Raw genomic sequence first — 13244 nt, 5'->3', positions numbered from 1 at the left:
AAAATTTTATTTGTTTATTGAAACATGAAAAACATAAGCAAAAGACATTTCTAAATTCAAATTGCACTTTAAACGAAATAAAAAAAGCAATAAAATAAAGTGATTAGGGTTGCTCCGATACCAACATTTTGGCTTTGGTACGATACCAGCCTTGGTACCTTGGTATCGATACTAACTTGATCCTTAGGCAACAAATAAAATACAAAAAAAAAATCAGATTTTTGATGAAATTACACAGAAAATTATTGACAAAAAGAACTGCATAAAGTCTTTTAGATTAAAAATTATGCCTTTTCTGCTTCCCATGTTAAATGTTTTAATTAAATGTTATGATTAAATTGTGTTTAATCAAATACATACTCTACAGCTTTGATCAAACGAAAATATAAAAATTTATTAGAGCCTGACCGGTATGGGATTTTTGAGACCGATACCGATTTTAGAGAGGGAAAATTCACCGATTACCAATATGGTGGCCGATATAGCTAATTTTTGAGCTGGAATGAAAACAGACGTTTTCTATGTGGATTGTGCACCGATTTTGCACCGATATGACAATAAAAAGGTACTCAGAAGGCTGCTTTCTTAAACAAATATTTTTTATCAAAGAATATTTGACATTATTAATATTATACATTGTCAACACTGGAAAAAGTACAATATAAGTAAAATGTAGTGGAGTGGACAAACTATGCAATGACACCAATTCTAAATCACCCAAGCACTGTTTTCTGCATTATATGTTCTGAAAAAAAAAGTTTTAATATCTGCGCATATCAGAATGTATAACATATATGCCGTACCGATATATCTGTGAAAGGCTAATATCGGCAATTAAATTGGCCGACCGATAAATCAGATGAATTGTATCAATGAAAATGACTGAATTTCATTCTCCCTCTCAAACTAATTATTATATTTTAATTTAAATGTCTTTAAAATATTGAACATACTTGGCTACAATGGCTGTTTGGATTAAATGATGGTTCCTCAGATAAAAAATAAAACAACATACATAATTATCGAGATATATATCGAATATCGTCAATAGGCTGAAAAATATCAAGATATAATTTAAGACATATTGCCCAGCTCTACTAGCTGCCTTTAAGCAACAGTTTAAAGAGAATCTTGTTGAGCAAGTGAAACCGTGGACATGTTTATTGCTAGATACTTGAATAATAATATATCTGTTTAATGGCACAGACCTTTGAAGGAAACTATCCCCCCCCCACCGAGTTCTAGAGTTTGTAACTCCACAGTAACGGATGAACGCATGTAAACAGGACAGCACACTTGCAATGCATTGGCCAAGCATTCACATCTGCATTTAGGTACTTGCATCAAGCATGTTTCTGGCCTTAGGGATGTACGAGAGCCTCCCAACGTTCCAGAGATTCTTTGAATTCTCTAGTGTGACAGTGCTGCAGGTTTGGAGAGCGACTCGACTGTGTCTCATAATCACAGCTAAACTAAACCAACATTGAACACACACACTGCCTGTGTGTCTCATCACAGTCTGAACAAAGATAGCATTTATTCGTCAAACTCTGACCTTCCTCTGGGTCATCTGAAGACTGTTATCCAGCAGCAGTCAATGATCAACTCTTTAACCCCTCGTTTCATATCTTTATCATACCAAAGTTAATGACTTTGGCTTGTTTCACAAAGTTGTGAGAAAATAAAACAATAAGCCACTCTAGGCTGCATGTTACGATGATTCTTGCTTGTATGAAGAAGAAAACAGCACTGCTTGCATGGCATTTAAAGAATAACCATAAAGTTCTAGGTGGTTAAAATCGTTGTTTTTGTTTTTTGTCTTAATGACATGCTGCATCCAGCCAGTTTGCTGTTTGTCTTGTTTTTGTTGGCTGTTTGAGAATCGTTAGCACAATTCAAGTGATGCTGTCAAGTATTCGTGTTTCAGCTAATGTCCAATAGTTTCTTATTTGGTTCATCCAATCAGTAGAGCCATGTCAAATCTGTTTTATTTTACAGAGCATCAGAGTATAGCTTAATGTGGAAAAAGTAATATCGGTGAAAACGTATTTTCTTGCTTGAGATATTGCTCAAATAAAATATGATAATTGATATATAATTATTGTATTATTAACAGTATTAGTTGTTGACTCCAGTCAGGCTTCCTAAGCAACCAATTGGCCCGGTTGCTAGGGTGGGTAGAGTCACATGGGGTAACCTCCTTGTGGTCGCGATTAGTGGTTCTCGCTCTCAATGGGGCGTGTGGTGAGTTGTGCATGAATCGCGGAGAATAGCAGGAGCCTCCACATGCTGCGAGTCTCCACGGTGTCGTACACAACGAGTCACATGATAAGATGCACAGATTGACGGTCTCAGAAGTGGAGGCAACTGAGACTTGTCCTCCGCCACCCGGATTGAGGTGAGTAACCGCGCCACCAAGAGGACCTAGTAAGTAGTGGGAATTGACATACAATACATGTAATGAACCACGTTGTCATTTTGCAAAAATGCCGCCACCATCACGTAACTTTCATGAGATCAGGCTGCAAGTACTCAATAGCCACGTTTCCACTGTCGGGACAAATGAAAGCGTGCTAGTGCATGCCAAGGCAAGTTGCGCCCCCACTGTCACTTCCAGGGCTTAATCGTGCCTTCTCGGGGCCAAAGAAGGCCAACTGGGGATTGAGGCGTGGTCAATGTCAAAGGCGGAGATCAGTGAGACACTCGTGTGGCGTTTCAATCAATTTAGATGTGGGATATTCCTACCTGATTCTCCGAACTCCGACCATAAAGGAATTCCATTGCCAGATGCTTGGAAAACTGACGTTTAAACAACCAAAACTGCAACACTACCATTAGCATAACGGGGTTTGACTGTTTCCTATCAACCCAACTAATAAACAGTGCTGCTACGCTAGCATTTGTGCAACAGATATACGATCATCAAAAGAGAGTTTAATTTACTGTGTTTTGTACACCAGTCTCTGCAAATGTTTGTTAAACAAACTTTAATATCTTGTAATGTAGGAACTTTGACTCATTGATCGATATCATTTAATAAAAGTGAATGTGTATCACTAACTTATTTGTGACATCACGCACCTGCATCGCAGCGAAAAAAATTGCGGACACATTACAAATCCGTTAAGATGCACAATGGAGAAAGCGGTGTCCAAAGGAAGAACTTTCCATGGTTCGAGATCACGGACGGTGTGCTGGGACATGCTCGGGACATCATGCCAGTTAAAGCCATTGAGTTGTCAATGTTAAATCATCTTGCTAGCTAGCTAACGTTTACATGCAATATAAACTTGATATTCTAGATAACTAGATAACATGCGTGTTTGTTTTGGCTTGTGAAATGGGCGGGATGTGTGACGTTTGCACCAGGGTGGCGTATTAAAGGTGGGTTTTAGGGCAACGCTGCATGGCTTTGTATCGCGGCTTGTGGTCCGAGGCTACTGACCCCGGCTGACCAGTTTATGGCCCTGGCTCGCACTGGCCCGACAGTAGAAAAGCGGCTAATGTTTTTTGGAAAGTCTCAGTTCTGAATGAGACAGCATGTTCTCACTGGATGACAGTGTTTGTCTAAATTGTGGGGATCAATACTGCTGCCTACCAGAGGTTACACGCCTGTGAGAATTGACATAGATCCAACACATCCTCTGAGCTGACTGTGCACAAATACTGTGACAGCTCGACATTACCGTGTGTGTGTCCCTTTGAATGGGACAGGGACACAAATCCCACTCTATTCAAGAGGCAGGCACTCTAGTGGAGTGGACAACATGCATATCTTGCGTGTGTGTGTGTTAGTGAATCAGTGAATGCTCTAAGGGAAATTTTTCCATAATTTGTCCCTCGTTGTAACTTATTAGCTCAATCTGCCCCAGACACACGCAACCAACAATCCCCTACACCTAAACACTCATCTTGCACTGGTCAAGCTCTGGATTTCAGAAGGCAAAAACAGATCCACTGGAATTAAAGTCAACATGACATGGGAAATAATGAAGGGCAAGACTAATACATTGGGGTTTGATTGGATCGTGAATAGAGATATTAACAATTAATCACGAGAGGGAATGTTGTCACGGTACCAAAATGTTAGCACTAAGTACCGATACCAGTGAAATTTCACGGTTCTCGATACTAATTTCGGTACCACAGCATAAATATGTTAATTATGATAATGTGCTTTTGAACACACTCCTTTAGCCTATTTAAAAATTTACATTTCAATGTAAACAATAAACTAAATGAAATCAATGTTTCCTTCAAGTGTTTCTCAATCAAGGATGCATTGCTTAAGTGTTTTTAAGTAGCACCCAACTGAAATCATGTTTTAATTTTTGTTATTATTATTATTATCATCATTACAGTTAATTTTACTATACAGTTGTAATAAATTTCTAGCTTATTTTTATTCAGTATATAGCTTATATAAACGTGCTTTTATTATGACATGTGTTTTTTGCCGGAAGCTTCACTTTCCGGATAAACAGTTTGCAACACTTTTAAGTCACGTCTGAAATCTCGTCTCTTTACACTAGCCTTTGAGTCAGACAAATGAAATGTTGGACACAGTTTTGGAGTGTTTGTATTTTGTGTTTCAGATTACTGATGTTTGTGTATGTGGTAATTTTTACATTTTATGATCTAAACTGTATTACTGCGAAGCACTTTGGTCAACTCTGTTGTTTTAAATGCTTTATAAATAAAGTTGAGAGATTAAAGTGCAAGTGATTTTAATTATATAAATATATGGTTTACATATACTACATGGGTCACAGTTGATTAGTGCTCTGCTGTGTCATCTCGTACAACGTGTTGTCAATGATTCTCAATGTCTATGGAGTTTCCAGTTTATGAGCGGTCAGACTTATGCATTCATTCAAAGTATGCATCTCTTCCACAGTAAGACTGTAGCCTTTTGCGGTATAATAAATCACACTAGGACATGTCACAATTTTAATTTGATTAATTGTCCATTTCAGTGTAAGGAGTAAGAGCACATGCTGTCGTGTGTCAGTCATAATGCACGTTGGTACCGGATTAAGTTGTTGCTCGATACTACTGGTACTGCAGAAACACTGGTACGTTACATCTTTTTTATTTCAGTATTGACTTGGTACCAAAGTACCGGTACTTTTGACAACACTACACAAGACTAGCAACATATGCTAAATAAATAAATGATTACAGCAGTACTACTGTATAGCCTTGATGTCACTTCTGACAACAGTTCATGTAAAATCAGTTTTTAAAACCAAATCTGGAACTCGAACAGCTATGATAGCTTAATTTTCTGTCATCCATCATGCATTCAGTTCATTACGTCCATCTGAAATCCCTCTCTCCTCACTTAACAGCTTGATAATGGTGATCTTGGAGATTTCCCAGTGGATGATTGCACGTAAAGCTCTGTGATCATCCTGCTGAGAGCAGTTGGGCAGATTACGGCTCAACCAATAAGGTGAACACGCTCAGGGTGAATCTCACAAAGAAATGTCTGGCTCACATTTCACCCCAAACTCAAAAGAACAACAGTATCGAACCATAATTTTGCATTTAAAGAAAATGTAACATATTTTAGCACCACCTGCATTGTGACATTTTTTGTCATGACAATAAAGCACATTTCTAGGGGGCCTGGGTAGCTCAGCGAGTATTGACGCTGACTACCACCCCTGGAGTCACGAGTTCGAATCCAGGGCGTGCTGAGTGACTCCAGGCAGGTCTCCTAAGCAACCAATTGGCCGGGTTGCTAGGGAGGGTAGAGTCACATGGGGTAACCTCCTCGTGGTCACGATTAGTGGTTCTCGCTCTCAGTGGGGCGTGTGGCGAGTTGTGCGTGGATCGTGGAGAGTAGCATGAGCCTCCACATGCTGTGAGTCTCCACGGTGTCATGCACAACGAGTCACATGATAAGATGCGCAGATTGACGGACTCAGAAGCGGAGGCAACCACGCCACCAAGAGGACCTAATAAGTAGTGGGAATTGGGCATTCCAAATTGGAGAAAAAAAATTTAAAAAAAAATAAATAAATAAAGCACATTTCTCCCCCAAATTCTGATTCTTATTACTGTGAGAGAAACAGCACTCCTCTATCACTTTACGAATATACATAAGTAATGAGGCATCCACCCACAATGGTATGAAAACCAAGAGCAGCTTGGCAAGACATGCAGATAGTCTCTCTCTATCTATCTACCTCTAGATGTGTCAGGAATCATGCAGGGGTTTCTGTGACTCAGCAATCTTCACTAACAAACACACACACAAACACACACTGTCCTAACACATGTACAAGTACATGTCTCTCACAATACATGCCCTATCACTGAACTATGATCCCTTCCTGTAAACGATCTGATACACACAAACAAGCACAAAGGAATCACCTAAAACACTGGATTGTTTCCTTTCACTTCCTGATGCACTTTAAGTGTTAACACTTTGCAAACAGAATTAAAATAGCCAACAACAAACCAAACAGGACTAGAGGAGTCCTGCTTTATGACTTAACATGCCAGATTGCATTTAAGCAACAACCATTAAACATATGTGTAAACAAGGCAAATTAAATTAAAAACTTCATGTATATCATCTTCACCCACATGCAAAGTGTAAATCAATAGTGTCTGACTTCCTGACTAATTGTTTACATGTTAAATTGACCAACCTCTATAAAATGTCAAGCAACATTAATAATTTTAAACTGTTTTAGTGCCATGTTGAGTCACAACTTGATGTGCAATGTAAAATGTGGGTCTTGAGGCAAGACATTTACATTAATGTATTTGGAAGATGCATTCAATGTATACATTTTATCAGTTTGTGTGTAACCCTGGGAATTAAACCCATGACCTTGGCATTGCTAGTGCCATCCTCTACCAGTTGAGCTACAAGAACTATGCACCAATAAGCTCCAATTCAAGCAAAACCAAAAGCAAAGACAAACAAGCTTATGTTATAACATTAAGCAATAGTGCCCAACCGATATATTGGTCGGCCGATATTAGCCTTTCGCCGATATATCGGTATTGCCGTATATGTTTACCGATATGCGCTGATATGAAAACTTTTTTCAGAACATATAATGCAGAAAACAATGCTTTAGAACTGGTGTCATAGCGTAGTTTGTCCAGCAGAGCGCGCTCCGACTCCATTATTTACAGAGCTGAGCTGACGGTGGCTCTGCAGACAGGGCGGAGTTCAGCAGTGCCTTTTCAATAAGTTGTTAACTAATTTGTGAAATACATACTGGAATGTTAATAAACAATGACCCCATCATTTTCCCTTTTCAATATAACTAATATAACGTTAACCCTGACAACCATGTCACTCATGTTTGTTTGCTGCTAGCCAGTTATAGTTTATCAGTGCTGTCAATAATGTAGCAGATTGAAAGATAAACATCAGAGCATCTTTTTGCAGCTCATCAGACAATGGTGTGGTGGTGGATTGTGTCTGTTGAGTGTTGATTTCACGCTATGTTGTTACCTAGTTGGTGAGATGCAACGCTGGAAAGTAAAATAAACAAAGTCCGTCTTTTACTCTCCGTGACAACGAGCTTATAGCTAACTAGCTAATCACGTAGCTACTTTCATTGTTGTCAGCTGAGTGGAAGCTAATGTATAAACATGTATTCACCAAACTGTTTTGTTCAGGATTCACAGTTTGGTACCCCCTTCAAATGAACAATTCCAGTCATTGCATTTACAAAATGTAATATTTAAAAGTCTGGTTTTCCACCGTTGAAAGTTTCCCCTGAACTTGTATAGCAGAATATGGCATAACACCGCTGCCGCTGTTTATCTCTTGACTCTGCAGGTGTAAATGCTTCTTGTTTTACAACCTGACCCTTATTGACTGGCAGTATTAATATAGTCAGCATTTGACTGATACTAAACATACAGTGCTGATGTATATTAAGCTATTTATTGTATTTTTATTTATTCTTTATTTTCTCAGTGTTCATTTCTAGAATTTGTTGACAATGTATAATAACAATGGCAAATATCCTTTGATAAAAATATTTAAGAAAGCAGCCTTCGGAGTACCTTTGCATAGTCATATCGGTGCAAAATCCACATAGAAAAGGACTGTTTTCATTCCAGCTCAAAAATGAACTATATCGGCCACCATATCGGTAATTGGTGAATTTCCCCCCTCTAAAATCGGTATCGGTCAGGCTCTATTCAGCAATTATAATAACTGCAGGTAGAAGTCAAAACGATTGAGATGAATACTGCATTGTCCAAAAACTCCATATAGACAAGAAAATTCCCTTACATTTAAGGGTGTAAAAAAATATTGTATTGTATGTTGTTTTATTTACGCTGACATCACGCAAATCTGTGGATTTGTAAAGCAGAAACAGCAGCAGTCCTTTTAACGTCCGTTTAACAGCCGACACTGAGCGTGACATGCACAGCAAGACACTCATAAGTTATGAGTCATAACTATAAAAAACAGCTTATTCAAAAAAAACGATAATGTAAGAAACCCACGATTACATGAGACTTATAATTATCTGCTTTTGACTTCAAAATGTGAACAGCTTTGTGAACAACACTTACACACGTTATAAGCCGGTAATAACAGCGGTAAAGTTTACATGCAAAGTGAAACGTGGAAGAGGGCAAAAAAAAAAAAAAAAAAAAAAAAAAAAAGTATGTGTGCTATATATCATAATCATAAAACCATATATCATAAAACCAGAGGTCAAGTTCCTCTTGTTATATGAACAGAAAACAGAATGACAGTGTAGAGCAAAATACAACAGAAAAAAGAACAGAATAATGTAGAACAAAACAGAAAAGAATAGAATTAGAGTGTAGAACAGAAAACAGAACGACAGCAAAATACAACAGAAAAAAGAACAGAATAATGTAGAACAAAACAGAAAATAGAATTAGTGTAGAACAGAAAACAGAATGACAGTGTAGAGCAAAATACAACAGAAAAAAGAACAGAATAATGTAGAACAACAGAAAAGAATAGAATTAGTGTAGAACAGAAAACAGAATGACAGCAAAATACAACAGAAAAAAAGAACAGAATAATGTAGAACAACAGAAAAGAATAGAATTAGTGTAGAACAGAAAACAGAATGACAGCAAAATACAACAGAAAAAAGAACAGAATAATGTAGAACAAAACAGAAAAGAATAGAATTAGAGTGTAGAACAGAAAACAGAACGACGGCAAAATACAACAGAAAAAAGAACAGAATAATGTAGAACAAAACAGAAAAGAATAGAATTAGTGTAGAACAGAAAACAGAATGACAGCAAAATACAACAGAAAAAGAACAGAATAATGTAGAACAACAGAAAAGAATAGAATTAGTGTAGAACAGAAATCAGAACGACAGCAAAATACAACAGAAAAAAAGAACAGAATAATGTAGAACAACAGAAAAGAATAGAATTAGTGTAGAACAGAAAACAGAATGACAGCAAAATACAACAGAAAAAAGAACAGAATAATGTAGAACAAGATATAATGAAATAAGTGTAGAACAGCACAGAACAGAACTCGACAGAATATAACAGAACAAAACAGAATAGAGTAGAATAGAATCTTTGGCACACAACTGTCCCGTGTTTCACAAAAAAGCTGAAGAAATTCTGGATTCCAGGATTGGTTTTATTTTGACAAAACTCACCAAGTCCAATCAGGCTTCATTAGGGTTAAGTGGTATCAACACGCTCGTTAACTTTCTCCATTAATTCACAGTTTGATCCCGAGGTTATGATTAGATCACAAGCGCGTTCACATGAATGAAGTGAACAGCCAATCGAGTGCGAAACAGCGCGAGTCACATCTCGCAAGAGAGTTTATGTTTATGAAAATGATGATCAATTATAAGAATTTAAACAGTCATAAAAAAAATATGATCAATCAAATCACATTTACACAACACAAATAATTGCTATGAAATCATGAATTATTATAATACATTCACACAGCAGTAACTTTATATAGGTCCACTACAAGAACATTCAGGCTTGTAATTTTAAAAGTTTCATATCTTGATTTGAAATAATAAAACAAAAAAAAAATTAAATGAAAAGCTTTAGTATTCATTTAAATTACTCACTTAATATAATTTAATTCTATTAGACATTAATACACTATTGAATAATAAAATGTGAGCAATTGGAAAATGAGATAGGTATGCACTAATAAAGACTTATTTGTTCTTTCTTTCTAACAGCATAAGACACAATAAAGACATATTTGGTGCTGAAGTGTGCTTTTATTGAACTTCAAGTGAAATACTGTATGTTCATGTAGTCGGTACCGATACCAGTGAAATTTCACAGTTCTCGATATCAATTTCGATACCGCTGAAAAAATGTGCTAATATGACAATGTGCTATTGAACACACTTTATCCTAAAGTTAAATTTCAATGTAAATAATAAATTAAAAGATATGCATGTTTCCTTAAAGTGTTTATAACACTTATTTGTTTTTATTATTATTATTATTATTATTATTTCAACAATTCCATATTTTAAAGTTTAATTTAATTTAATTATTTAAATGTTGTCTAATCAAAAATATTTCCTTGAACTTTTAAAAACATTAAGTAAAAAATAGAACAATTACTTTTCAACATACCATTGCATTTTTTTAACAAACTTTTATTCAGTATTATATTTATATATTAATAATATTATTATTATTATTATTATTATAATTTCTACAGTGAGGATTACATTTTACTATACATTTAATATTTCAATTTCTTAAATTTCAGGAATTTAGCTTTTATTATGAATCGTGCTTTTATTAATAATCATGCATCATTTTGACGCAAGTTTATCTTCTCCGGATAAACAGTTCGCTACACGTCCCAGTGTGATCATTAAAGCGCAAACGCTGTGATTTAATTCTATAAATGAAATAAAAATAATGCTTGAGAGTGGATTAGTGCTCTGCTCTGTCATCTCGTACAACGTGAATGATTCTCATAGTCAGTGGAGTTTCCTTTAAATTCATTTAAAGCTCATGCAGCTCATACAGACTAAGATTGCAGCATTTCGCTGTTTAATCATCGCACTAGGACATATCACGATTTTAATTTGATTAGTTGTGCATTTCAGAGTAAAAGGAGTAACAGAGCACACGCTCATATAAGCGTGAGCATTTAAAAGCAGTCGTGTGTCAGTCATTCTGCGCGCTGATATTGGATTGAGTCGGTGCTCGGTACTACCGGTACTGTAGAATCACTGGTATCGTTACATCTATTTTATTTTATTACCGACTTTGTACCGAAGTACCAGTACTTTTGACAACACTAGTCATTCTGATATATCTACAGTATATTGTGGAGTGATTAATTAAGCTTTTACATTTTAAAGTCATTTGACCACCATTGATATTGTATTACTATCTTACTTGAAATTATATAATTATTTTAGGTTTATTTATTCATGCATATTTTATAGCCAGTGTGGGAAAATTATTGAGGAAAAAATGTGTCTTTAAACAAATGCAAGACTGCCAAAATATATTTCATGCAATAAATAATGATCATAAATATTTTATTTTGTAAATTTATCAAACTGTCTCATGAAGTGCACTTTAAATTGGAGTGAGAGATCCTGTGGGGGGGGGGGGACATAAACTGCCCCAGAGCAGGTTAGTCGATTAACGTATGTTACTATGGCGATGAAAGCCCATCCACTTTACTTGTACCGCAAATTCAGAGTTTGCTTAAACTAAGTTTAAACTTATCTAGCTAGTTGCTTAATCCTGCTTTGTGACATAGGCCACAGCTAAAAACCACACAGAACATGTCCAATGTGTGAATACAAAATGTGCAATAGATTTTGTTAATAATCTTTTCTGCTAATACCTGTGCAAAGGCCATTTCAAAACAACCTAAAAACAGAAAGTCCCTGTGCGTTTTGCCACCAGTATTTCCTCATGACATCATACAAACACTAATGTTATCATCAACATCAAAACATTCTCCATACCAAATATCAGAGCACAAATAAATCTAGGGTATCTCCAGTAAAATGTTTGTTTATATCTAAATCCTCAGCAGAAGGCATCATTTACTGCACACCAGCTCTCACACACAGGACAAACTTTGCAGACCGCATGAGTTAAGATGATAAACTGATGGATATGATGTAGTGAAGGACTGATATGTTATATATATGAGGTCAAATTATAATCTCTAATATTCTGGGGGGCACAGGCCCACCCCGGCCCGCCCTTGGCTACGCCACTGCATAACACAAGATCAGATTATCACACACACAATCCAAACCGTTGCAGCATCATTAATGTGTACTTTCATGTTTGAACTGATAAAATCTGTAACATTTCAACCAAACAACAATGATAAACTTATCCACAGTGAATTTACCACATAGTAACTGTAATTAGAAGAGTGTGTGTGACTTATCAGTTTAGCAACACACACATTCACATTAACTGACACACACAACACACTTCACTTACACACGCTGTCACTCTCTCGGCTGATAAATATGCTGACAAAAATGATTTAACGTACTTAAATAAGTTTCTTCTTACCGTTTCCGTTAATTTCGGTGCGTTTTCCGCGCGTGTGTCGGTGTCGCGGCCTCGCACTGATCCGCCCTGCGTTCTTCACTGAACGCACACAAATGTCACCGCCCCCTGACGCTGTCAGCCAATCATTGGTCAAGAAAATACGACGGACAGCTATTTCCTCCACTCACGGCGCGGATGAAATGTCTCCGGGTCTCACGCCGTCTGTCCGACTGGCTCACTTTTGATGGACACGCAGCGCGAGCAATGAGAGAGTTTGATTCCTTATACGGCCAGAGGTGAACCAATGAAAATAAAATAAAATAAAATAAAATAAAATAAAATAAAATATGTAAATAAATAAAAAAATAAATAAAATAAAATAAAATATAAAATATAAAATAAATAATAAATTAAATAAAATTACATTACAATAAATTAAATTAAATTAAATTAAATTAAATTAAATTAAATTATGACATTCACTCAAGTGAAGAAAATAATATTTGTGAAAATTAAACTAATCATAAAGGAAAATCTGAAATCACTGCTGGAGTTTAATATCTTCTGATGGTTGAATATCGCCATCTGGTGATCAGATCATAAACAAACATGCATGGATAGATTTCACCACTCATTACTGTTAGTTTGAGTTTTTCCCTGGTTCAGTTTGACTCTAAATAAGAATATAAAGATTATACATTTTTATTTAGAACAGA

General features: G+C 36.2%; 1 protein-coding gene across 5 annotated transcripts in view; it reads right to left on the bottom strand.

Annotated features, from left to right (window-relative positions):
* The window catches only part of LOC127434805 (microtubule-associated protein 4-like), a 102705-nt gene extending 90078 nt beyond the window's left edge, over positions 1 to 12627 (bottom strand). For all 5 annotated transcript variants that reach the window (XM_051687803.1, XM_051687801.1, XM_051687802.1 and 2 more), the window contains exon 1: positions 12550 to 12627. The gene's annotated coding sequence lies outside the window, so the exon portion shown is untranslated. The remainder of the gene's footprint in view (positions 1 to 12549) is intronic.
* Between the last annotated feature and the right edge of the window lie 617 nt (positions 12628 to 13244).

This window comes from Myxocyprinus asiaticus, chromosome 44 (assembly GCF_019703515.2).
Source record: "Myxocyprinus asiaticus isolate MX2 ecotype Aquarium Trade chromosome 44, UBuf_Myxa_2, whole genome shotgun sequence".
Taxonomy (NCBI): Eukaryota; Metazoa; Chordata; class Actinopteri; order Cypriniformes; family Catostomidae; genus Myxocyprinus; species Myxocyprinus asiaticus.
Note: the sequence above shows the minus strand (reverse complement) of the source record. Positions and strands in the feature narration are given on the sequence as shown.